Genomic DNA, 26,929 nt, shown 5'->3' with positions numbered 1-26,929 from the left:
CACCCTCCAAATTCTGTGCAGTTTTCCCTTCTTCTTTAGTATTTACCCCCCAGCCTCCGTCGGCTGGACATCCTGTAATGCTCAGTGGTAGAGCAATTCCTGGGGAATTAACAGACTCCCTGGACATAGTGGTGGTGAGGAAGGAGAATGATAAGATTGTCAAGGGTAGGAATTACTTTAACCTTTAACCTTCTTAATCCTCACTAGTGAGATCCAGATTCCATTTCAGGTCTGGAGAAATCTATCCATTCATTTTTTAACTATAACCAAAGGAATCATTTCACTGTGCTTTAAGCCCAACACATATTTAATAATGATGTCTTCTAAGAGTGAATGCTGCTCTGGGGAGAAGCTTTCAGATTCAATTCAGATGCGTTTCTGATGGAGATGACGTTGGCAGGATGATCTCGGTCCGGGTCTCTGATGGAGGCGTGGGCTCAGATGCCAGGAAGCGATTACCGTTTACTCATCTGGAAGGCAGGACAATTTAAAGTAATCTGAGGAGATCTTGCTTTTATGAGAAGATGAACTAATGTCAGGGTGCACCGAAATAACGTCAGACAGTAAAACTAAAGTATTAACGCAGAAACCAAACCAGCCCCTCAAAGGCTCAAGAAAGCTCGTACATTTTAAGATAAATCAGAGTTCGACTTTTGTATTCGGATGTAGCCAGAGGAGATGTTTCCAAGAGAGCACTTTGCTGCCCTGCCCGACTCGCTACCTGCGGTCCAGGAATTGATTTTCTCATATACCTGCTTCTTGCTCATTTATTTCTGGCCTCTTTATGTTGCAGGATGTCCTTCATCCCCCTCAGGAGTGTCACCAGCTCCCCCCACCATGTCCTTTCGAGACAGGAGGAAAGAGGGCGGGCACAACCATTGAAAGAATGACATAGCCTTTGAGGACACGACTTAAACTGGTTAGGACCGATTAGGACCAAGATGGTAGAAGATTCGACTTCCAGTAGACCTTGAGCCTCATTATACGCTCACTGCAATACATCAGCTAAATGACACACCCACAGGAGCCATGACAGTTTTGAGGCCGACCATAAAAAGCCAAAAAGTGGGCAGTGACCCAATTCCTGGAAATCTCTGCACCTTCCCCAAAATAGTTGGAATAATCCTCCCACATTATCCTATGAAAGTACCCAGCCCATAAAAATTAAACATCCCATATTTCGGGCCGCTCTCACTTTCTAAGACAGACTGCATTCTGTCTATGGAATGTGTCTCTCTCTAAATAAACCTACTTTCTCTTTGCTATGGCTCACTCTTGAATCCTTTCCTGCGTGAAGCCAAGGACCCTCACTTGGCAGCCTGTCCAAGGGACTCACTCAAGACCTGGGACGTGACCCTCCTTTCGGGCCCCGTTTTTCCTGCAACAGTTTCACACAGTGCTTTATTTGCTTTTGTTTTTGCTTTAATACAGAAGGGAGGATGTACCCTGGTGTGTCTCAGTGGCTGTTGGGACCAGCCTCATCTGGGAGGAGAGGTGCTGAGGAAGCCGTTCGGGAGACAATAATAGGAGGCTCAGTGTTGTACAGGTGTGTCTGCTGGCGCAGAGCCAAGATATGTATGCAAATTATTAAAAGGTATGAGATGCTTATCATTTATAAGCTACCAAACGAATCCTTTAAATAAGCTCTTCAGTACGCTGGAAAAAAAAACGGCTCAAATGACAGCCAAGATTGAATAAACTCAGCAAATTTTCTCCAAGTCAATCAACCAGAAGGAGAAAAATGCATTTACTCTGATAGAATGGTAGGAGCCGGCTTATGACGGGCTGCTTCCTGCTTCAGAACTGTTTGCATCACGTTTGCAGAGAGGGCTTGGGGTCCTAAGAGATCGTCATTTCATACATTTCCTCAAAAATGATTGTCTAATAACACCGGATACAATTAATCCATGTTCATGAATTTAAAGGGGTCCACAATTAAACCTATTGACTTCTGCGATTCTAAGCTGAAATGTACTTAAGATTTATGTATAGATGTAAACCATAAAGCCCCACTATTTTACCCTAATGAGACAAGAGAATCTGCATTGTTGTGAAATCTAAATTATAGAACATTTGGTGAAGTTTGTTTTGTTTTGCTTGTTCATGAAAGAAAGTGCTTCCTGGGCAATTTGCTTTAATAAATATGTAAGAATGATTAAGAATGTATAAATGAAGGTGGATGAATATTTCTAAATTAAGGTACTCTAAATTATTTTACTAAATATTATACTACATAAATTCCCTTTGATCTTACCTGTTTTTTAATTCCTCGAGTACATTCCCTAGCTGTTGCTGTTGTTAGATAATACTTAAAACTCACCCCCAGATGAAACCATCCCAAATTGCCCTCTGCGGGGCTCCTGGTGAGAGGAGAGGGGCTCCCCTGGTGGGTGGATTCGGGGCTAGACCATACCGTGTTATTGGGGAGCCCCACAATGGCCAGCTTCCCAGTTCCTCTGGCTCCCTCTTGGGCCCCCCAACCCCCCAATCCAGTGCTGGCTTCTGGTGACAGGGAGACTTCCTGGTTGATTGGGGCTTAGCTGGAGCTCCCAGAGCTGTGAGCAGCGGTTGCCATGGCAAATCACCATTTTCTGTTGACCGAGAAATCATCAGGTCACTTTCTACCTCAGGTTTCCATTTAACTTCGTAAGGGGAATGGATGGCTATTCCAGTCAGGGCAAACTGCTTCCATTTCGTTCTGAGTTCCCTTCTTCCTTCTCCAAATGCAGGATCAAAGTTCCAAGGCCTTCGAGCCTCAAAGCATCACAGCCTTCTGGTCCGGGGAGGAGCAAACTGGCTCATCCACCACTCTTTCCCCAGGTGTGTGGTTTAGGGCAGAGGCGACCTGACCCCACCTCTAGTTATGATGGATTTGGGCTGATAAGCTCTCACAGCTCCAGCAGTTCAGAAAGCTTTATGCCTCACAACTATTCTCCCTGTCGTGAATCTCTAAAGCTTCCTTTGGAATTCAAAAGCCACGAATTGGTACCTTTATTTTTCCGCATTATCCTTCCCCTGAAGCTGTAAGCTTGAAATGCCTCAACCTCCATAGCTGTTTCCAATGCGGAAAAGGGCCAGGAGGTAAAATAAATTAGAGGCTGTGAGGCGCCTTTGTTAATACACTTATCTCACACTTAATTTGAGGACTTTTATTCCGGAAAACTCTGCCCTTAAGTGAAGAGCCAACAGGTGAAAAAAAAAAAAAAGGTTTCCATTGATTTCAGTGAGATAAATGATGATGTGTTCCAGCTCTACCCGAGACAGTCAAACACTTTTCCAAAAGGAAAAATAAATCAGATGACCAAGAGCAAGCTTATATAAATAACAAACAACAACTCCAAGGTAAGTGCATACAAAGTTTGCACATAAAATGTAATGTAATAAAAAATAATTCTATATATTCTTTCTGCCCCATAATCTTCACTGTTTTTAAATTCTTTGGGGGCTCGTGGTTATCTTGCATTCAAACTGCAGTGAAATCAAAGTTATAATGCAAGGAAAACCACATTTAGGACAAAATAAAGCCTCAACCTTAGGGTCCTCGGACACCTGTGGAAATAGGTAGGTGAGCCATGAACCCAAAGGTCTTCTGGGAGTGTCATCTTCATCCTCCCGCCCAACTGCAGAGCAGAAATCCCAGACAAGAGATGGGGGATACCCCGATTATGTCACTATGTTGGAAAGGATGTGGAGAAAAGGGAAGCCTCTTACACTGTTGGTGGGAAGGTAAATTGGCGCAGCCACTGTGGAAACAGTATTGAGGATCCTTACAAAACTAAAAGTAGAGCTACCATATGATCCAGCAATTCCAATCCTGGGTGTATATCTGGAAAAAACAAAAACACTAATTCAGAAAGATACATGCACCCCAATGTTCATAGCAGCTTTATTTACAATAGCCAAGACATGGACACAAACCAAGTGCCCATCAACAAATGATTGACTGAAGAAGATGTGGTACATATATACAATGGAATAGTACTCAGCTATAAAAAAATAATGAAATACTGCCATTTGTAGCAACGTGGGTGGACCTATGCTTAGTGAAGTAACTTAGAGAAAGACAAATGACATCACTTACACATGGAATCTAAAAAATAATACAAACGAATCTATATACAAACCAGAAACAGACTCACAGACATAGAAAACAAACTAGTAGTCACCAAAGGGGGACATGGGGGAGCAAATTAGGGGCATGGGTTTAACAGATTAAAAAATAAATAAAAACCCAGATGCAGCTTCCAGGTGTGATGTGGGTAGGGTTTCCTCACCAGAACCCTAATCCATGTCCTCCGAGTAGGCTCTGGATTGCCAGACCCTCTCCTAAAGAACCTTCCCAGTGCCGGGAGCTCAGCCACAGCAGTGCGGCCATCCGGCTTCTCATTCAGGTTCACAGGGTCATGTCACTCTCCAACACAAAGCTACATAGTGGCAGCGGCAGCAAGCCATGCTGTGAGCAGGCCTCACATTAGAAGCTCTTCTTACGTGCTCGCTTCGGCAGCACATATACTGAAGTTGGAACAATCCAGAGAAGATTACCATGGCCCTGTGCAAGGATGACACGCACGTTCGTGAAGTGTTCCATATCTTTTCATTTGTAGACACGTGGGTGGACCTAGAGAGTGTCATACAGAATGAAGTAAGTCCAAAAGAGGAAAGCAAATATTGTATAATAACGCATATAGGTGGAATCTAGAAAAATGGTATAGATTATCTTATTTGCAAGCCAGACTTAGAGACCCAGTTGTAGAGAACAAATGTATGGGCACCAAGGGGGAAAGAGGTGGGGAGGGAGGAATTGGGAGACTGGGATTGACACATATACATTATTGATACTCTGCATAAAATAGACAACTGACAGGAACATACTGTATAGTACAGGGAACTCTACCTAATGCACTTTGGTGACCTAAATGGGAGGGAAGTCCAAAAGGAAGGGGATATCTGTGTGTGTATGGCTGATTCATTTTCTTGTGCAATGGAGGCTAACACAACATTGTAAAGCAACCATACTCCAATAAAAATTTAAAAATAAATAAACAAATAACATCTATATTAAAAAATCATATTTTTATTGCTGGTGAAAAAAGAAATAAACTCTTCTTATTAACATCCTGGGAGTCATAATACCCCCTCTTCACACAGGAAGAGGCTGACACATAACAAGCAACTTGCCTTGAGAGTCAGAGCCCCAAGCCCGCTGGTCTTGGTCTCAGAATGAGAACAGAGCATCTCAGCTCCGTGACGGTGCACCACCTATGTGCCAGCAATTAAGGGATAAATCCACTTGTGGTTGAACTAGCTAATCTCGGAATAAAGACCTGCCAACATAATGAAGAACTTGGGCATTTCCAAGAAATTGGATTAACTCATCATAATACAGAGCTCGGCGTTTATGAGTGACTGTTTCAAAAACTCGAAAATGACCCAGACACAGACGTGATCTCATTCAGTACAGCAAGGAGGAGGCTGGCACTGTCACCTTGTTTTACACGGTAGGAAGATGCCAGGGCGAAACCTCACTGGAAGCCTGACCACTGACTGGGTGAAAATGGGCTGGATACATACCCTTTCACCTCTTTGCATATCTGATCACGTTATTGCAAAGGAACTCTTATGAGTGGCAAACACATTTTTTAAAAAGCTACTTTTATATTATTCTGGAAATGTGATGGGTAACGAGTCCGCTTAGTTTCGGAAGACACACCTTGCTGAGCGTGGAAAGCAGCAGGATCCTATGTGATTGCAAGGTTTGGTCGCCCTGATTCCAACAGCCTCGCAGGATGAGATCCGAAAACAGATGATTGCTTTACAAATGCTGCCCATGGAAAGGTTCTGGAGGCTTGGAGTGAGCTGGGGTGTTGAGATTCATTCCAGGGAACAGGACAAGTCCAGGAGGGGGAGGCAACGGGATAAAATACTGTTTGCTGGTGATTCATGGCTTTGGAAATTTTAATGACACAGATTTTAGTTTCTCTTCAGAGACTCTGAATTTGTTTCCGGATAGAGGCTGAGCAAGGGATGCATGAAGCTGGCTGCAGAGAGGAAAATGGTGGATAGACTTGATTAAGCTCATTTTGATCTTTGCTAACCTCTAGGAAGTTCTGGGTGATGAACAGAACGTTTTCAGGGAAAGCGGTGGGGATAGAGGGAGAGACAGAGTTAGCACACTCTTCCCTCTGGGGGCCGAGTACTTTCTCTTTCGTGAACGAACCCAAAGTTCTCCCCTCTCCCTGGCGTCTCTCTGGACGAGTGCGTAGTTAGTGCCCTTATTTCTGGGCACGGCAGACCGCACGGATGGTTTAGGTCTCATGTACATACTTCCTTGGATATTTTGTGTATTGAGTTACTTTTAATCTACCTTTTTCTTTAAAAACCAGAATATAAGCCCCTCCAGGGCAGGAGACATGTCTTTGTCCTTGCCTTCTCCTGTGGGACCACATTGAAAGCACTATTGCCTGGGTCCATGACTTGTGCAGGGCTGCACTGAGGCTCCATGAGTGTCAGCCCTTCTAATAGCCTCATGGATGACCCTTACTCAGCATAGTAAGGATGGACACTCTCGTTTGGATTTTTGCTCATTCCTCTTGAGGCTGCTTGCACATGTGTAAGGCCATAGTCTTCTTAGGCTTGAGGATGAGATGGTTTAGAGAACCCGTGTGAGATTTCTTACAGGTAACTAAGGGCTACGGGAAGGAGGTGGCCCACTTTCAGGGCGCGGGTCTTTGTCACTGCTGGACACCTGCACATCCATGGAGACCTGTGGGCCGGTGGACAGCTTGGCATCAGGCAGCCCACTTGGTGAAGCGGGGGAGGCAGTCCCAGCCTCGTGCCTTAGTTTTCACATCTAGAAAGTGGGAACAACAGTACCTACCTCAGAGGATTTAAGTAATTGAAGCATCAAATGGTGAAAAATGGCCCCCGAAGAATGGCCACCCTAATCCCAGAACCCGTGAAGATGTTATGTTCCGTGGCGAAGAGGACTTTGCAGATGTAATTGAGGTCCCGGGCGGCTTTACAATGGGGATGGTACCCTGGGTGGCTGAGGTGGGTCTAGTCTAGGCCCTGGGGATGCAATAACAAAGCACTATAGATTGGGTGGCTTGAGCAACAGAAATTTGTTCTCTCACGGTCTGGAGGCTGGAAGTCCAAGATCAAGGGGTCAAAAGGGCTGCTTCCTTCTGAGACTGTGACGGAGAATCTGGTCTGGGTCCCTCTCCAGCTTCTGGGGGTTTGCTGGTGCCTTGACCTTCCTTGGCTTACAGAAGCATCGCCCCATCTATCTCTTCCTTCATGCTCACGTGGTGTCCTGATTCCATGTGTGTCTCTGTGTCCAAATTTCTCCTTCTTATAAGGACCCCAGTCACATTGCAGTAGGCCCACCCGCATGACCTCATCTGAACTTGATCATCTGCAAAAAAGCCAATTTTCAAATTAGGTCACAATCATAGGTACTGGGGGTTAGGACTGCAACATCTTTAAAGCACAGCAAGCCCTTATGAGCAGAGAACTTTCTCGGGCTGGAGTCACAGAGATGCGGCAGCCTCTGGGCCCCATTCCTTTGGGAAGCGCCTCAGGTCCCACCAGGAAAGGGGCTCAGGTGTTCATCAGGAAAAATGATGAACACACAGCAGCCCTAAAGCATGTTTCCAGGGGGCATAAGGAACAACCATTGTGATGAGACTAAGAAATACATTCTATTTATTGAAGTGAAGCCAGAATATACCCGAGCATTTTTTTTTTTTTTTTTTTTCTGTACGCGGGCCTCTCACTGCCGTGGCCTCTCCTGCTGTGGAGCACAGGCTCTGGACGCGCAGGCTCAGCAGCCATGGCTCACGGGCCCAGCCGCTCCGCGGCATGTGGGATCTTCCCGGACCGGGGCACGAACCCGTGTCCCCTGCATCGGCAGGCAGACCCCCAACCACTGTGCCACCAGGGAAGCCCAACCCGAGCATTTCTGCACATTATTTATGGAAACTCAGCCTTTACAATGATGTGCCCACTGCCTGTCCTGCACCCATTGGACCCTAAAATTTCAGCCCCTCCTACACTCCCCAGGCTCAGCCATAAACCCTCGCCTAGGCCAGGTTAATTAAAAGGTCCACTAGGCTTAGGGCAAAAATGAGCCAAGCCAGCCAACCTTGTTGCAGATATGGAGGACAGCCACATTTATTAAGCACCTACTATGTACTAGGAATTAAGCTAAGAGATTTTTTTCACACGATTTAATGTACTGCTTTGTGAACATGCTCTTCCCTTGAGGAGCTGCTCCATTTCCTCTTTCCTGTGCTAAGAATACGAGGACCAGACATACATCCCTTAGCTCTTTATTCTAGGAAATACTTGCTCCCGGAAGATAAGACTGTTACCCAGTCAAAATAGCCTATTTATCAAGGCTTACCAAGACCCTTGCTCTTCAAGACCCTCACCTCACTGTACCTGTCAGCCCAAACTACGATGTCACACCCTGTGCACACTTTCAGCACAACACCTGCGTCTCAGTCCCCCAGCTCAGCTCCCTCAACCCCTGTCCACCTGGCTGCACTAAGGCTAAGAAAGGCAGCTCTGCTTGGACGTCGGTTCTCTGGGTGTCTTCAGGGAGGTCAACTTCAGACACCTCACTTCACACCTCACTTCATAGGGCTGGACACAGAGGCGGAGAGAAGGAAGTTCTCACAAAGGCCATGCCTCTGTCCCCTGGACCTCAAACCTTGGTTCTGTAACTGGGTTCTTAGCACCTTGAGTCCCCCAGGAGGTGAGTCTCAGCTTGGATTCCTGTGTCTGGGTCTCTGCCTCAGACCCCACCCGTCCTCCACGGGTCTCAAGTCCGTCTCCCAAGCCCAGCTAGGCTTGGCCAAGGCCTGCCCCCGTGGCACCTGCCTCTCCAAGATGGCCCGGCTCCCTGCCACGCCCACTGGGACAGCCTTGTTCCTGCTGTTGGCCTGGCCGGGCTCAAGGTCATGGTCCTTCCCAGTCTAACCCAGTCCTGCCACAGCCTGAGGCTGGGTTCTGAAGATATTAACCTTTAGTGCTTGATATTTAGAGGTTTGAAAATATTTACTCCCTGGATTTCTGAATCCAATTATCCCTTGTCATCAATAATAATCAAGTTACTGTTTTCTAATATTCTTAAGTATTTCATGACAGTCTCTGTACTGTGGTTATTTTGGTAAGTGTTTTACTTTTCCATTGCTGCTATACTGATAACATGCTTAGGGACTTGAAGTAGCACGTTTATTCCCTCAGTTTCTGGGATCCAGAGGCAGCCAGGCCTAGCGGGTTCTCTGCTCAGGGTCCCACAGCCAAGGTGTGCTGCAGGACAGGTTCTCATCAGAGGCTTGACTGGGGAAGGAACTGCTTCCAGACTCCCTCAGGTCGTTGGCACCTCATTTCTGTGGAATCGTTCTGTGTTTTCTTAAGGTTTTGTATTTGTCTGTTGGACATCCATTCATTGCAGAGACAAATTAATTCTATTTCCCGAGTTATTGATGCCCTGGCATTTGGGAGCCATCAGGCCAGGAAAGGAACTGCCCCTCCCAGGTCTAATTCCTAATGATAATTACAACTAGCCCAGGACATGCCTCTCACATGCATACCAAATCCCAAGCCTACAACCCCAACCATCTCCTTTACCTGACTCTCACACACAAGCCAATGTACCACCTGCCCTAAATCAACCTAGGGCCAGGTGGTGGGCACCTAGGACAGCCTCTGTCATAGCCCAAGGCCCACCAGCATTAGCCAAACTAGCCAACTCTAAGCTCTTTACTCTGCCCCACCTTGCCTTTCCTAGGAAACCCGCCTCAGAGGCTCCAGACCAGGCCTTATCCACACCCCTGCTTCTGATCCCCTGACTTTCCTGTGGGTTGTGCATGGCGGGGCTGGCCTTGCCTCCCTCTCTTGGAAAACATAAGTAATTAGCCCTTCTTTCAATGGCATCAGCCTCTCCATGTAGCCAGCTGGTCATAACCTCTGTAAATTAAATCCCAACTATAATTTAGAACAAGGGTTCATGGCAGCCTGATTCTTCAAACCAGCACCAGAGAGACAGACTCTGGAGGGAGTCTGCCAGCAACGGGAAGTCTCAGGAACCGTCGCGTTGTCAGGGGATAATGCCCCTTGTCTTCACCATACTCTGTCGGTTAGGAGTAGTCACAGGTCCCCACAGGTGAGGGGAGGGGGTCTCCACCAGGACAAGGATCCTGCGACCACCTTAAAGTTTGTCTACACCAGGAAGTGCTTTGAGGAAGCTTGTGTGAATTGAGTAAAAGAAGAAAGCATAGTTGACATATACATTTTACTAAGCAGCATGGTCACTCTCCGAGGTTATGGCTCAGTAAGTGTGAGCGGGAACACACATTAGGTCAGTCCTAATTTGTTAGAAATTCGTATCAGCTGCATGAACGCAAGCAGTGGCAGTGGTGTGTCCAGCTAGACCATTTGCCTGGCTCAGCGGGAGCTCACTTTGATTTAGTAGATTAAGTGTCTGATTCAGCAGAAAATTCCTGTTGTGTCAACAGGTAATGCACACATCTGATTTCATCCTTGATATATATGGCTCATCTGGTTATCTATTTCTTTTTAGTTGGTGTTTATTTTTCCTATGAATGATTTATCGGTTTTAGAATGAACTGTGTCAACTACTGCACATGGTATATTAATTTCAGGGTGTTATGCAAACATTTCCTCCATAATGTACCTTATTCCACCTTTATTTGCTCACACTGGCAACATAATACCCTTTTTTTATTTGAATTAAATAGCATTTTTCTCAGTAGGCTGTCCTTGGGGATGGAGGACTCAGGGCACGTGGAAGAGGAGTTTCATTTAAAAACATTTTTATTAACTCTCTCATGAGAGTGTTAACACATTGAGCGCTTTGTTCCAAATATTCCAAAACATACTGTCATTTAATTACGTAAAGGGGGATTTTACTTTTTCTGTAGTTATCATCAAGTTGCATCGCTGAAACATTAAAGGAATTTTAACTATTTAAAAATAACCTCATAACATAGCACATGGCTTCATGAAGTACAAGGGAGGGTGGGTGTGTTTCTTCACATTTCATGGAGGCACATGAACACGGGGGGTTTGTGGGAGCTCGCAGATGAAGGGGCAGCCACGGGCAGGTGGGCTCCTCAGAGCGCTGGCGCTCCCCCCACTGCAGGGAGACTCTCAGGCCTGTTTCCCAAGACCAGCTCATGTTTTCCCGATCTTTGTCCCAAACCTCCAAATCACTTTAGTGCCTGGTCTGGAACCATCACTATACACAAGGCAGTGCCAATTCTGGAACCACCACTGTAAACAGGCTTGTGCCTGATCTGGTTACATTTATGAAACATTAAAGGAGTTGTAAACTGTTTAAAAATAGCCTTGACTGTCGACACCTCACCTTACCACTGACAGGCTGATATACATAATGTAATATAGCATAACAAACACGACATGAAATAACAATAAAACAGTGCCAGACCCAGAACCACCACTCTGGGTGTGCGTGCGTGCGTGTGTAATTTTGTAGTATAATATGTATACAGTGAAATGCTCAACTTTAAATGTACCATTTAATCACTTCATAGATTTATTTAAAAACAGACTACGTCCGTCACCCCAGAAAGTACCTTCACGCCCCCTCCCAGTCAATCCCCTTCACCCAAAAACAGTCACCTATCTGCCTTCCGACTCCATATGCTAATTTTGCTTATTCTAGAGAACTTCCCGTAGGTGGAGTCATGCAGTACTGACCTTTCTGGTTCAGGGTATTTCATTGACCATAGCAGCTTTGACGTTCATCCGTACGGTCGCATGTACCAATATTGCATCCTTTTGACTTTGAAGAGTCTCCCTTTGCAGGAATATGGCACAGGCAGTGTATCCATCCTCTGGTGGATGTTCTTTCCAGCTTTGGTTGTTCTGAATATAGTAGCCATGACCATTCTTATACAGGATTTTTGTATATATAATTTCATCCATCTTGGATAAGTACTTACAAGTCGAACTGTTGATCATAGGCTTAAAACTTTACGAAACTGCCATAAAGTTTCCGGAAGTTGTTTTAACATTCATATTCCTCCCACCAGTAAGAGTTCCAGTTGTTCCACATGCTCTTCGACACTTGGAGCTGCTAAACATTTAACATTTTAGCCTTTCTAGGGCATGTCGTGTCTCACGATGGTTTCAGTTTGCATTTTCCTGAGGACTAAAGATGTTAAGCACATCTTCATTTGCTATTTTTACGTCTTCTTTGTGCCTTTGCTGTTCTAGTCTCCTGTGTATCTTTTTGGGTTGTTTGTCTTTTCTTTCTATTGAGTTGCAGGAATTCTTTATACGTTCTAGATACAGCTCTTTGTCGTTTATCTTATTGCTAATGCTTTCTCCCAGTTTGTGAGAAGGGTTGTGGGATTTTTTCTTGTTTTTTGGGTCTTTTTAGCAGATATTTTCAAATTATGATCAATTTTAATTTAGCATTATTTTATTTTATGTCTCAAGCTTGTTTGACATTTCAAGGAAATCTTTGCTTACATCATGATTTAGAAGAAATTCTGTCTTTTTTTCTAGATTTACTGTTTGCACTTTACATTTAGGTCTATGAACTGTCTTAAATTGGTTTGTGTACAGTGTAGGCTATCAGCAAAGTTTTTTTGTTTGTTTCTTTTATTTTAGCATGCGAGGATTTAGTTGATCCAGTATTGAAGAAATTTTTCTTTTTTTAAGTTTCTTTGGCACTTTTGTTGAATAATCATTTGATCTTATAAATGTGGATCTATTTTTGGACTTCTTATATTATTCCAATTATATATTTTCAAATAATTTATTTAATATTACATAACTTTAATTACTGAACTTTCATAGTAAGTCTTGAATTTATGTAGATTATATCCTTTATTTTTTTCTTCTTTTGAAGTGTGTATGTGTGTGTATGCACTGTTTTGGGTCATTTGTCTTTTTGTAAAACATTCAAATCATCTTGTCAATTTCTAGGAAAAAAATCTGTTGAAATGTTCACTGGAATTGCATTGATATTGATCAATTTAGGGAAAACTGACACCTTAACAATATTGAGTCTTTCAACACATGAACATGGTATATCTCTCCTTAATTTAAATATTCTTTAATTTATCTTACCAATATTTTATAATTTCCAGCGTAGGGTCTTACACATGTTTTGTTGCTACTATAGAGTTGATATTTTTCATGTTGTTGTACATGGTTTTGTGTTTTCAGTCTAATTTTCTAACTGTCCATTTCAAGCAGATACAAACATACTCCCTTAATGTACAATACTGCAATGTCGTTAAATTCACCTATCCCAGTAATTATCTTAGAGAGTCTTTAGGCTTTTCTATCTACACAAGTATGAGGTCTGTGATCCAGTTTTACCTCTTCCCGTCTGAATCCTTTTATTGTTTTACTGTATGAATCAGAGTCTCCTTGTTAATGTTAAACAGAAGGGATGAGAGTAAATTCCCTTGACTTGTTTCTCATCTTAGGTGGAAAGCGTGCAGTATTTCACCATTAAGTATGATATGAGCTGTAGTTCTTTCAGTAGATCCTTTATCATTTGATAGTTTCCTTTTTTTCCTCATGTGCAGATTTTAGTATAAATGCTTGGCATTTTGGCAAATATTTTCCTACATTTATTGACATGATTACATGACCTTTTTTCCTCCCTCAATCTGTTAATGTGTAGATTGTATAGATTAATTTTTGTATGATGAACCAACCTGGCATCTTGATAAACCCAGTTTGATCCTAGTATGTTGCTCTTTGCATATATTGCTGCATTCAGTTTCTAATAGTTTTTTGAGAATTTTGTGTCTATGTTTATGAGGGACATTGGAATTCAGTTTTTTGTCTTTTTTTTTTCGTGGTACCAGTGGTCTTGTAAAATGATTTAGGAAGTGTTTCCTCCTCTTCCTCCTTTTGAAACAGTTTGTTTAGAAATGGAATTATTTCTCCCTTTAGTGTTTCATTGACTTACAAACAGTAAAACTCTCTGGGCTTGAAGTTTCCTGTGGTAAGATTTTTAATTAGGAATTTAATTTATTCAATGGTATAAGCTATTTAGATTTTCAATTTCTTCCTGAGTCAATTTTTTGTTTTGTTTTGTTTTTCTTTTATTTTAAAATTAGGTCATTTGTCATTTTATTGTTCAGTTATAAGAGTTCTTTCTATACAAGTTCTTTATGAGATATATGATTTGCAAAAATTTTCGCCCATTTTGCATGTTGTCTTCCCATTTTCTTGATATAATTTTGTTATAGTTTAGTGTAGTTTTGAATATATTTTAAAAAAATTTATTGAAGTATAGTTGATTTACAATGCTGTGTTAGTTTCAGGTGTATAGTAAAGTGAATCAGTTATACATATACATACATCCACTCTTTTTAAGATTCTTTTCCCATATAGGCCATTACAGAGTATTGGGTAGATTTCCCTGTGCTAATACAGTAGATCCTTATTAGTTATCTGTTTTATACATAGTAGTGTATATATGTCAATCCCAATCCCCCCAATTTACCCCTCCTTCTCCCCAGTCCTCCCTGGTAACCATAAGTTCGTTTTCTACATCTGTGACTCTATTTTTGTTTTATAAATAAGAGTCAGTTTCTTTAAAAAATATCAGTTTCATCTAAATTCATTATTTGCACATTTTTGACAGATAAATCAGAGTGGTGCAGAGGTGAAAGTACTAGAGGAAATGTTGGATTCATATTGCCTTTTAATTTGGGCAGTTTGGGGACAATGGAAAGGCCTAATTTCTTTGTTTAGTGTCTGTCTCCTCACCCTGGAATGTAAGCTTCTTGAGGGCAGCAATCTTTGTCTGTTTTGGTCACCATGGCACCCCTGGAACCCTGAATATTTCTCAGTGCAAACCGTGTCCTCAATAAGTATGTGGTCACTAAATAAATGATGTGTAGTGACCTTTAAGAAACCCGGGATAGAATCTAGGATCAGGTTCTTCTGGGAGCGATGTAATAATAACTTCCTCAGTGTACAGGTTTCCTGGGGCTGCCACACGAGTTCCCACAAAGTGGGTGGCTTAAAACAACGGAAGTGTTATCCTCTTTCGGTTCTGGAGGTTGGAAGTCCATGGTCAAGGTGTAGGCAGGTGTGTGCTCCCTCTGGCGGCTCCAGTGGAGAAGCCGTTCCTGCTTCTTCCAGCGTCTGGGGGCTGCAGGCTCACTTGGCTTGTGGCCACATCCTTCCAGTCTCTGCTGCATCTTCACCTGGCCTTCCCCCCACTGCACGTGTCTGCCTCAGCTGCCTCTGCCTGTCTCTTATAAAAATAACTGTGATGGCATTTAGGTTCCACCTGAATCACCCAGGGTGCACTCCTCATCTCAAAATCCTTCACTTAATCATGTCTTTGGCCATATAACGTAACCTGCACATTTTCCAAGGATTTAGACCTGAAATCTTTGGGACCATCATTCACCCCCTTCTCCCCAGTTCTGTAGTAAAATGGGCACACTTATTTCAATCTTTGCTTCTGATAAGAATTGACATCGACGTAAGAGATAGTCAGCTCGAAGGAAATCTCCTTTTATGATGCTTGTGATACAACCATGTGTAACAAAGAAGTCTGGCTTTTCAGGATGAGCGGTCATTAAAGAAAGAACATGCTTCTCAGTCATCAGCTCTAAATTTGTTTTACATTCTTTAGCTGGAATATTCTATTCAGCGAAAGGTAAGTTATTACTGAATATGTTGGTAGCAGAAATAAAACCACTTCTGCATCATTTACATCCCTGATATAAAATACAGAGAAACCGATAGATCCTTGCAACCTGGGTTATATGAAGGCCATGCCAGCCATGTCCAACCTATTATGTTTCAATAGGTTCCCGTTGTCTCTATATCACCCAGGGTTTTAAGTTTTCGTGCAGGTTTTAAGGTAAACAGAGCCCGAATTCCAAACCACTTTTGTACTCAGGATGACCCTGACTCTATTAGAAATGAGATCTGATGACATCATCTTTTGACAGTCATGATCTTTAACCCGGTTTGATCTAAACCAGACTCCTTGGGAATGATATCATTAAGGTAAATCCCTGAAAAGAGACCCAGCCACCTCAATATAAGCCATTTAGAGGTATTGGGTTACTGGAGATGACTTCACCCATCACTCTTTTCTTCCTTGGGCAGTACAGACTGTATCAAAACTGTCAAGAAGGGCAGTGGATTATTGGTGTTGTTTTTACTAATAACACCCAAAATCATAGCAGAATTCTAATTAGGGACATGGGCAGACGTATTATTATGTGGCTTTTATCCTTCTCCTTTAGACAGATTTTAACTCTGAGAGTCTGCTTCTCTCCATGTTTGAAAAGAATGTCTGGCATTTATGCAAAGGTAAATTTAAATATACATTGTGTCTCATGTACAGGATAAGATAGAGGCACCTATATGAGTATGCCACCTAACTTTAGCAATATGTTGTGAAGATAATCTACAGATATCATTTCTATGAGTCAAGAGCTGTGTATGTGAATGAGATGTGTGTCCCTGTCTCTCCTTATCTACCACCATTGCCCCAAGTCCTGGTCCTGCCATCTGTCTCCTCCTGTGATGGACCCCTCCCTGGTGTTCTGGTTCTTGCCTGCACCATCCTAAAAGCACTTCTCTGTGGGACCACCAAGTACTGATCTGCATCTAGGCTGAAACGGACCTATATCCATGCCCAACTATGCAAGCCAGCCTTACGCGTTATCGATATCTATATATAAATTTATATAAACACAGCACTTATCAACAGCTTTCATAACTAACTTGATAGACTACTTCCAGAAAGAATTAACATGATTTTCTTAATCTGACCTAAGCAGCAGACTTTATTTTCTTCCTGCTCTTAAATCTCTCCCTAGTTCATACTTGGGATTCAGCAAACTCTTCGGAAGAGAAACACATCAGATCTCAAATCACTAGAAAAAGTACTTTGTACTCAAGGTAAATGTGGACTTACTCATACTATGAAGATAAGTTTGAACTCCTGGTGGATTCTCAGGTCTACCTTTGCAAAGCTACTGGATGATTTTGCTAATAGGGAAGGACAACACCCTGGACCATTTGGCTTATGCAGATGTGAATTTACGAGCTCGCGGGCAGGCCTGGCTTCCAGCACCCCTGGCCGTCCTCCTAGAAGCATCTTCCAGATGAGTTCCTCTGCTTTGCTCTCCTCTGTGTTTACCTGTCTCCCCTGCCTCAGACCCTGAGCATTAGGAAATTGGTGTCAGAATCTCCAGTCACTGGTTCAAAGTCTGAGACACACAGCAGGAAGACCTTCCCCCTCTCCAACCAGGACAAATTGTCCTTCCTCCCATTGGTTCTGATTTGGCCCATTTCCAAGTAATAAGTCAGTGTTGCTGGGAACTGCCATGTGCCCCTTCCTTCCCGCCCCATGGACCAGGAGTGGGCGGGCTGGGTCTCCGGGGCAGTGGGCGCAGTCTGGTGTGCCCCCCCCATCCCTGAGCTGGTGAGAGGCAGTGCACAGTGGTGACACACTGGCTGGTGCCAGGGGCAGAAGGCTGTGGTCCAAGGCCCTGGGTACTGTTCCTGGTTGGGTGCAAAGGTGGCAAGACACCCACCTCCTCATGGCTCGGCTTCTTCATCTATAAGATGCGAGTGGTTCCAGCGTGCCCCCCCACGGAGCCACGTCCCTGGGTGATGGTTGTAGACTATACATTAACCTGCTGCGGCCCCTCTCTGATGAGCAAGCCGAGTTGGGAACTGAGGGAGGTGACCCGAGTCTCGCCTGTGTGAGTCCCAGCCCCCCTCCTTTAAAGCCAGGAGTTTCCGACACTTTAACACAGTGTAACTTAATCGTGTGTGATTTATGGAGCCAACAGAAGGAATATCAACATCTCCATCCTGGAAACAAATCAAAGTTCAGACATGGGTGCAAACACTAATTACTTTTAACAAGTGCAGGAGAAAGGGGAGGGGAGGCCAGGGCTGCACTGGCCCCGCCAGACAGCCAGGCGATAACCTGAGTGCTTTGGACACTCGGCCAGGAGAGCCGCCTGGCTGGGGAAGTTTCAGGAAGCGCCCCGTCAGCCACGATCAGCTCTTTGAAGTGTCCAAAGTGCGAAGTGGGCCACATCCATCTTTAAAGCGCTCCGAGGCCCGCGGGCTGCTTTGGGTTAGTGAAGGAATGTGCACTTATTTGAAACCTGACCCCAGGGCCCCTCAAAAGTTGGGCTTAGGCGGGGCAAGGAGTGACCTTGGAAATTTAGACAGCTGCTAGACCACTGCTAGGAGCAAATTATTACAGCAGTGGTGATTTTCCCGATGAGAAAAAAGCAGAGGGCACCTCTCTAAGCCCTGTTGTGTCAGCTTTAGCCTTTAAAGACCGGTGTGAGAACCAGAGCCTCGGGAGAATTAGGGCCAATCTGGGGGCGAGGCTGAGATTCCACAGGGGACTGCGGGGCAGGGGAAGGGATGTTGGAAGCTGATACACCCAAAGCTCTCCCCTTGCACATACATGGTCCCTGTCCTGTGAGAGGCCGGCTTCCAGAAAACTGCGCTCTAAGCGTGTTAAGTCACCAAGCAGTTAGTTACGAGTGGTTCTGCACTAGACGATCAGACTGTTCCCTTTAAAGCATGGCCTCCCAGGCCCCTCAGTAAGCCGATAAGCCGGCAGCCCGGGCGCGTTGAAGAGGCAGTTCTGCTGATGGGGCTCCGGGCTGCACAGACACCGTTCCCTGAGTGAGCAGCCTCCATGTTTCTGTGAATACCTTGTTTCCCTTGATTTGGGGATTGAGGATGAAGAGCAAGGAGGATTTGCAGAGATACTTTCCAGATTTAACAGTTTAGAAATGGAGAAAGGCAGGTTTCCCAGGCTAGCCCAAAAGGAAGCAAACACAGGCACAGGGGGAACTTGGATTTATCACGGCGCATGGGGACCTATGGACACTCAGCCAGGCTGCCCCAGCTCCCGGTCCGGCGATGACACGCCCTGCAGGAGGTCCGCACCGGGCGGCCCCATTTGCCCCGTCCCTCCCCCACCTGGCTTCCCGGAGGATGTCGTTTGCGCGTCTCAGGGCAGGAGCATCATGGGACGCGTCCTGTCACGTTGACACCACCAGAGACCGCAGCGTCTGCCACCTGCAGGTTCTGGTTTGAATCCCGTGGTAGCGAGAAGCCCATGAATAGTGCAGAAAAGTAGAGAGAAGAAGTAGAAAATCACCAGGAACACAGAGCCATGCAGTTGCGCCGGTTGCTCGTCTGAGTCTTGTCTTGTCTCCCAGCCTCGAGGGGACCACGCGGCGTGGCTGGAGGCCATATCGGGTGGTGCCCGCTCCGGGGGGAGCCCATTTTCACTGGAGCCCGCCATTCACTACTTCCACTGCCCAGATGGCTTGGACACCCCCGGGATGAATGCACAGGAAACGTGGGGTTCAGAGAAGGCCAAGGAGGGGAGCGGGCACAGGACACGGGGCCCCTGCCGCCTCAACGGGCTTCACTGGCTTTGGGAGCAGACCCCTGAGATGTTTCTGTGTGTCAGGCTTCTCTAGAGAAACAGGCTGTAGATGTGGATACAGATAGATATAGATTAGATATAGGTATAGATACAGATATAGATTAGATATAGGCATCGATATAGATGTAGATACAGATACTATAAGTACAGATATAGATACACGTGCAGATATACATCAGATATAGTTATAAATGTAGATAGAGATATAGATACAGATATAGGTGATATAAACATAGAAACTTATCATAAGGAATTGGATCAAGAAATCATGGAGACTGAAAAGTCCCATAGTCTGCCATCCCCAGGCTGGAGTCCCAGGAGACGGGCAGGGCAACACAAAGGACTTTTCTTCCAGAAAACTGATGCATTGATGGGTATTTGGGTCCTTCTTCCAGGGGATTTATAGCTGTGTTTTGATGTCAGAACTTCCTTCTGTAATTTCAAACGCGCAGGCTGTTTGGTGATAGAAGCTTCCTGGGGAAGATGTGGAAATGCCTACGAGCAGCGTGCCTTCTGGTCCACAGGTAAGTTCCAGCGACTGACCACAGCATCCCAACCTGTGTGGCTGGAAGACGAAGTCCCTGGTTTTCCACTGATTGACGTCACTGGAGCTGCCAGCCCCTTGGCTGTCCTTTGCTGGCTGCCCGACCTGCCCATAAAACTCCATTTGAAAAGGAAGTACAGACACACTTTCTCAGCTCATCGGCATGTCTGCAACTGTAGTGAAGCTTCCAGCAACAGGAGGCAGGGGAAGGAACTGCCACGGGGAGAGGATGGGCAGCGTGGCCGTGTCCACGTGGAGGGCCGCACAGGGTGGTCCCTGGAGGGAGACCCGGGAGGCCGGAGGTGACCATGGGCTGAGCTGTTCTGGCTGGAACTCTGTAGGGATCCGTGTAAAATGACCTCCCTGTGATCCTGCCTACAGACAAGAAACGCCACCAAAACTCACTAGCTCGGGGCACAGTTCTGCCTGCAATGTCATTTGTGTCTTCCTTGAATCATTCTGTGTTGTATCTTCCATGAAAAATAGAAACCTGGGGTCAAACTAGCTTACGAACTCCCCCTTCACCCAGAACTCTCCGAGCGTCCACAGCACTGATGGGCACCACAGGTTTCTAAGACAGGGGAGCAGAATGTCACGTTTCCCAAGTTATTGGATTAGTGAACTTTGTTCATGGAGCACCTGTTTTTCCTGGGTCCACAGTTCTGGGTCTTTGAGAAGTGCTGGCGCAGATGTGCTTTAAGGGCTCTAAGTTGTGAAGGGACCCCTTCGGTTACTGCTTAAGAAGAACCGTTTTCTTAACATCATGAAGTGCCAGACTTGTGTGCTTCAGTCTCTTAGTTGACTGTGCAGGAAGTACATTTATGCCTTCTTCAGGGAAACTCTAAAACAAGTGGCAGATTTCTTCTGGAAAGTGGGAGAGAGACAGGTGACCCGTGAAGTGCCCCATGAAGATGGGCAGATTCCATCTATGTCCCCCACCCCGGAATCACTCAGTTCCTCCTAGGGGGTCATATTCTAGCCAGGGCAGGGCACTCTGGGGTGGTGACCAGGATTATAGAGGACAAAACTTCAAAGAATTAGCTGTGACATGGGGTCCATGAACAGGGACCATTTTGAAAAGCATTTCTTTAACCCCAAAGGGGCTTGAGTCCAACAGCCCCTGAGCCACGCAAAGCTTAGAGTTGTCACTCTAAAACCGGGGACCCGTCAAGTGAAAAGTTCTGACAGTAATCGAGCACGGCCCCCAAATCCAGCCTTATCCATCCCTTGACAGTCCTGGCCACGTGGCCAGGAAGCCGCTCTTAAAGGTCAGCAGACTGATGTCTGTGGACATCTTCCGGGTCTCGGTGACCCCCAGTCTGTCCCCTGCACACAGAGTGGAGAAGGAAGAACCGCTGGAACGGTGTGTGTGCTGGGAAGAGGCGGCCGCGACGCGGTTTCTGCCGGTGGATGGCCCTGGGCGCCCACCCTGCTCCCGCACGCCTACATCTCATTCAAGGATGTTTCACTGTGAGTGAGGGAAGCTGCTGAGTGACGGGCCTTGCTGCCTGCCTGGCCCCTCCCGGGGGGCCTTCACGTTCTTCCCTGAAGCGCTAGGCTGGGCTCCCCTGGCAGCTCTAAGTAGAGATAGGCACTGGCCCTGGAAAATGTCCCTGAAGTGGCAGTCAGTGAGGAATTGACATCGGACACGAGGCCGTGTCTGCCAGGGCTGGTAGGAGGCAGGGAACTGGAAAAGAGACTCTCCCAAGTGTCACCCACACCTGTTCCCTGTGTAGCACAACTGGAGGGGACGTGCACCCAGGCCAGGCTGGGTGCCACCGCGCGGGTGTCCTGGAGGGAGCCGCAAGCGTTTCGTTTCCATGACAACTGAGCATATGCAGTTTTGGGGAGAGGGGGAGGGCTGTGTGCTCCTCCAGCAGACACACTTACATATCCCTCCTCCAGAAGAGTGAAGATGCAGTTCCATAGACCGTTTCTCCGTGTGCAGCACAGCAGAAGCACCCAGCAGAACGTTTCCGGTGATGTGACGTCTTTTTAAGTTATCTCCAAGCAGCGTCCATGGGCAACCCCATCACAGCCTGGTGGGTCCTGTCCACTACTGAGGAGTGGAGTTGCCTTCCCTTCGCCCTGCTGGGAACTCATGGCCCCTCTGTGTCCCACCCGCCTCGCGGTCCTAGTGCAAGTATGGGAAAGCAGAGGCAGAGGACACCTCAGGCCCGTCCTGGTGGAGCATGCCTTGTAGGGGAGAGCCTGAATCCCAGAGGAGACAGTGGGCCCATGGCTGTGGTTCTGGGCAGACCCAAGCCCAGTGGCCAGCATTCAGCTCCCAGCCCTCTCCCTCACCTGGACACATTCTCTTGGCCTCTCCCTGCCTTAGTCTCCTCACCTGAAAACAGGACAATTGTAGTACCTGCCTGGTCAGATTGCTGCAGTGACTGTTAATAGTGGTGCTCGTTACAGAAAGATGCAGAGAGACAGATGGACAGACCATGAAAAGACACGCAGCAAACAGCTGTGTGGAGACGCAAAGGACTGTGACGATGAAGGGAATCGACTGCACCTGGGGATGGGGGTGTCTTTCTGGGAAGGGGGCATTTATGCCATACAATCAGGGAACAAAGTATGATTCCAGAGGCAGACTCTTCTCAACACCCCAGATTCAGGTCCACATCCTGGGGTTTAATTTCTGGTGTGAGTTTACGGAATTCATCGCCTCCCATGTTCTGCTTCTTGTGACAAATAACAGCTACCTTACCGAGATAAGGAAATGACAAAGCACCTGAGAAATCAAATGGAGAACTTCAAAACATTATATACATTTCTGCTGCAAATGTCATCGATTTATGATCGTAAGTCACAGCTTCAAACAAAAGCGCGCAATCATCCTTGGGGTTAAGCCTGGAACCTGCCTCCTCCAGCCCGCAGGCTTTCCTGTGGGCCATGGACTCTGACTTCTGCTGGGGAGGCTTGTTTCAGAGTCACCAGAGTGGGCGGCTCACTTGGCCCCCTTCCTTTGGGTTCCCTGGTCCTGACAGCTCCTCATGGGGGTCGTGATGGGATTCGCTGCTGCCTTGTTCCCAGAGCTCGTGGTTGTAGGACAACATGGGTGGGGAGAAGACTTCCTCACCATCCGCAGACCCCACTGGCAGAGGTCGGCTCTCTCCCACCCTTAGGACTGAGGGTGCAGGAAGCTATTTCTCTAGGGGGAGTTGGTCCTTGGGGCAGACAAGGGGCACTGAGGATCAATGCCCGTGGTGGGGGGCTGGGAGAAGGGGGGGTTCTCCGTGTAAGGTGGGATGGGGTCTCCAGGCACGGTAGCTCAGAGAGCCCAGAAGCCTGGGATGTGTGGCAGCTCCTCTGACTGAGGACTGCTGCCCCACCGACGATGGTGCTGGGGTTCGTATGACAGACAGGCGGGAGAGGATGTCCAAGGCTGGCTTGGGTAGGATTTGAGGGAGGAGAGCTCTGCAGGTGTCTCCTTTACAGAGTGGACAGAGGAGAAGAGGAGATGTGGAAGTGAATCCAGACAAAAAGATTCCAGGAGGGATGCTGCCAGATCCATGAGAAAGTCTTTTCTACGACACCACTGCCTGCTGGTGGGAATGCAGAACGGGGCAGCCACTTAGGAAGATGGTGTGATGGTTTCTTACAAAACTAAACACACTCTTACCACCCAACCCAGCCACTATACTCCTTGGGATTTACACAAATAAGTTGAAAACTTGCGTCCACGCAAAAATCTGCACGCAGATGTTTATAACAGCTATACTCATCGTTGCCAAGGCTTGAAAGCCACCAAGATGCCCTCCAGTGAATGGAAAAACTGTGGTCCATCCACGCAATGGAATATCATTCCGCACTAAAAACAGATGATCTTTCGAGCCATGAAATGACATGGAGGAAATGTAAACACACATTACTCAGTGAAGGAAGCCAGTCTGCAAAGCCTGCATCCTGTATGATGCCCTGTATGTGTCAACTTGAGAGAGCCATGAGGTGCCCAGACTTTTGGCCAAACATTCTGGGTGTGTCAGTGAGGGTGTTTCTGGATGGAGTTAGCATTTGAACCATGGCCCGAGTAAAGCAGATTGCCCTCCTCAGTGTGGGTGGGTCTCAGCCAATCAGTTGAAGACCTGAATAGAACAAAAAGCTGAGAGGAAACTCCTCTTGCCTGACTCCCTTAAGGGGAGACATTAGTCTTTTCCCATCTTCAGACTCAGACTGAAACATCTGCTCTACCCGGGTTTGGATCCCTCTATCGTTTGGACAGGGGCTACACCATTGGTACTCCTGGGTCTCCAGCCAGCTGATGACAGATCTTGGGACTTTCAGCCTCTGTGATCACATGAGCCCATTCTTTATACTAAATCTCTTGCTCCATAAATGTATATGCACATCCTACTGGTTCTGCTTCTCTGGAGAGACCTGACTAATTCACCAACTCTGTGACATTCTGGAAAAGACAAAGCTGTGGAGACAGTAGAAAGATCAGTGATCTCCTCCTGGAGATCACTGGTGGGGGAGGGAGGGGGGAATGAATGGTGGATCACAGAGGAGTTTTAGGACAATGAAACTGCTCTGTATGACACTGCAATGGTGAATTCCTTCCATCATACGCCTGTCCAAAGCCATAGAACGTACAACACCAAGAGTGAACCCCACTGTGATCTATGGACTCTGGGTGGTAATGATGCATTGCTGTGAGTTCATGGATTTTAACAAAGTTCCTCTCGATGGGGGATATTGGTCACGGGGGAGGCTGTGTGTATGGAGGGGGTGGCGGATAATAGGAAATCTTTGTATTTCCGCTAAATTTTACTGTGAACTTAAAACTGCTCTAAAATAGTCTTTTTTTTTTTTTTTTTTATTAAATGCTGCTACCTCTAGCCTTTGGGATCAAGAAGTTTCTGTGGATCCTGTGACAGGGGGCGGGGTGGGTGTGCATCCCTGATGTAAGGAACAGGTCAGTTGAGGTTTCAAAGCTACCGTCTCTGATGGTTTTGAGATGAAGGTGGAGACAGTAGAACACCTTATGATTTCTTAAAGAAAATTGGAAAACCTCAGACCTTCACTACATACTTAAAATTTAGAGAAAATCTGAAATTCATTTTTTTGTTACATTAATCTAAGCGCTTTGAGTGCCATCACCCTGGAAGTATATCCCTATTTTTGGTTGAAACCTAAGTGTTCCTTATATGTCTGAGCTGTCACAGAGAGACTGAAGCTAGTGTTTTGGAAATTTGCCCCAATAATTCTCTTAAGATGGATTTGGCTTATTGTCTTTCCAGAGAGTCGAGGCCTCAAGTTTTGCATTTGAGTTTGCCGTGGCTTCCAAAGTCCTTGGCTGTCCGTTGTCCGCTGTCAGTTTGGAGGAGCATAATTGGACTGTGTGGTATGACTGTGATATTTTACACCCTTTTAATTGGGTACACAGTGGCAATCCGACACCGTTAGCATGGGTGGTGCTGCCAGCAATGTTTTGCTATAATTTATGTGTAAACAATGGCGCTCTGGCTGAACCCACCATGCGCCGCATATTTGCGTTTCCTGGCCTCCACTTTCTCTGTCCGGCATAAACGATAATGGGCAAGCATTTGTTTTTAGCTTTTCAGAGTTGGGGAAAATTAAATAGGCACCTTGCTCAATAAATGTTTCTTCTAAGCAGTGCTGAAGAAAAGGGGGAAATCACTGGGTATTGAGACGGGACACAGAAGGATGGGCTGGCGCATCCTTGCACACGTCACCGCCCTGTCCGCCTGCCAGTTGCCGCTGTTCTCATCCCCCGCTTTCAACAGTTTGGCTCAATCCGTACATTGTGTGTTGAAACAACATTTTTTCACTGCCATTTTCCAATGGATTTTGCATAGTAAATTCTAACAAAAGACATCGCAGTCCAGTTTTCACTCGGATGAGGCTGCAGTTTCGTATTAAGTCAGGAGATTGTTGAGTGTGTATTATTGTTGTCACTGGGACTGGTACTTGCGAAGGACAAAGCCTCCAAGCTTGTCATGACATGCCCAGGCCTCAGCCGCTGGCTTGGAGCCTCTTCCAGCTTCTGAGGGGCTGGATTGAAATCAGCCCCATTGCAGAGCTGTGTGGGGGTCTCGTTTGTCCACCGGCATGAAGTTTCTTGCGTGATGTTAAATACCTCTGTGGTTTAGAACAGACTGGTGGTTGCCAAGGGGGAGGGGGTGGGGTGAGGGATGGAGTGGGAGGTTGAGGTTAGTGGATGGAAACTTTATATATAGAATGGATAAACAATTGTATAGCACAGAGAACTCTATTCAATACCCTATGACAGACCGTAATGGAAGAGAATATTCAAAAAGTATATATATGCATAACTGAATCCCTTTGCTGTATGGCAGAAATTAACACAACATTGTAACTCAACTATACTTCAAGAAAAACTTGATGAAAAAAAGCACTCCTTCAAATCAAAATAAAAACAATAAAAGACAAAGAGGCCAGTTTAAAAGTGGGCAAAACAGCAAAACAAAACACCTCTGTGGTTGAACTGGTGGGCTATCTGGGATGATTATCAACACTGCACATTTGAAGAAAGAATCTACAGAGCCCCCATTTCAAGATGCAGGGAAGCTTCAGAGTTGGATGAAAATTCACTTTTCAAAGCCCACCCTCTGACAGACATTCGGGCCTCTCCATCTGGCTGAGACCTGGGGAGCTGGTGCACAGGTGGGTGGGGAGACCAAGGGCTACAGGGTGGCCCAGCCCCCCACCCCCGATGACGGCAGCGCTCACCATCACGTACATGGCCCATCGGCCGCAAGAAAGGGATTTATCACTGTGTCTGTGTGGACTCTTGATCACAAAACCCTGTGCATTTGCTAAAGGGGTCAACGTCACTTCTGAGAAACATGACTGTGTGTGTTCAGGAAAAGGAATGAATGCTGACCACACACAGCACCTCACTTTAC

The 26,929-nt window shown here is 46.0% G+C and overlaps 1 non-coding gene across 1 annotated transcript; it reads left to right on the top strand.

The window, feature by feature from the left end:
• The first annotated feature begins 4,488 nt into the window (after positions 1-4,488).
• Positions 4,489-4,594, top strand: LOC116752366. Its single transcript, XR_004349451.1, has one exon. It is a non-coding gene; the product is annotated as a U6 spliceosomal RNA (small nuclear RNA).
• The last annotated feature ends 22,335 nt before the right edge of the window (positions 4,595-26,929 follow it).

This window comes from Phocoena sinus, chromosome 3, assembly GCF_008692025.1.
Source record: "Phocoena sinus isolate mPhoSin1 chromosome 3, mPhoSin1.pri, whole genome shotgun sequence".
NCBI lineage: Eukaryota > Metazoa > Chordata > Mammalia > Artiodactyla > Phocoenidae > Phocoena > Phocoena sinus.
Note: the sequence above shows the minus strand (reverse complement) of the source record. Positions and strands in the feature narration are given on the sequence as shown.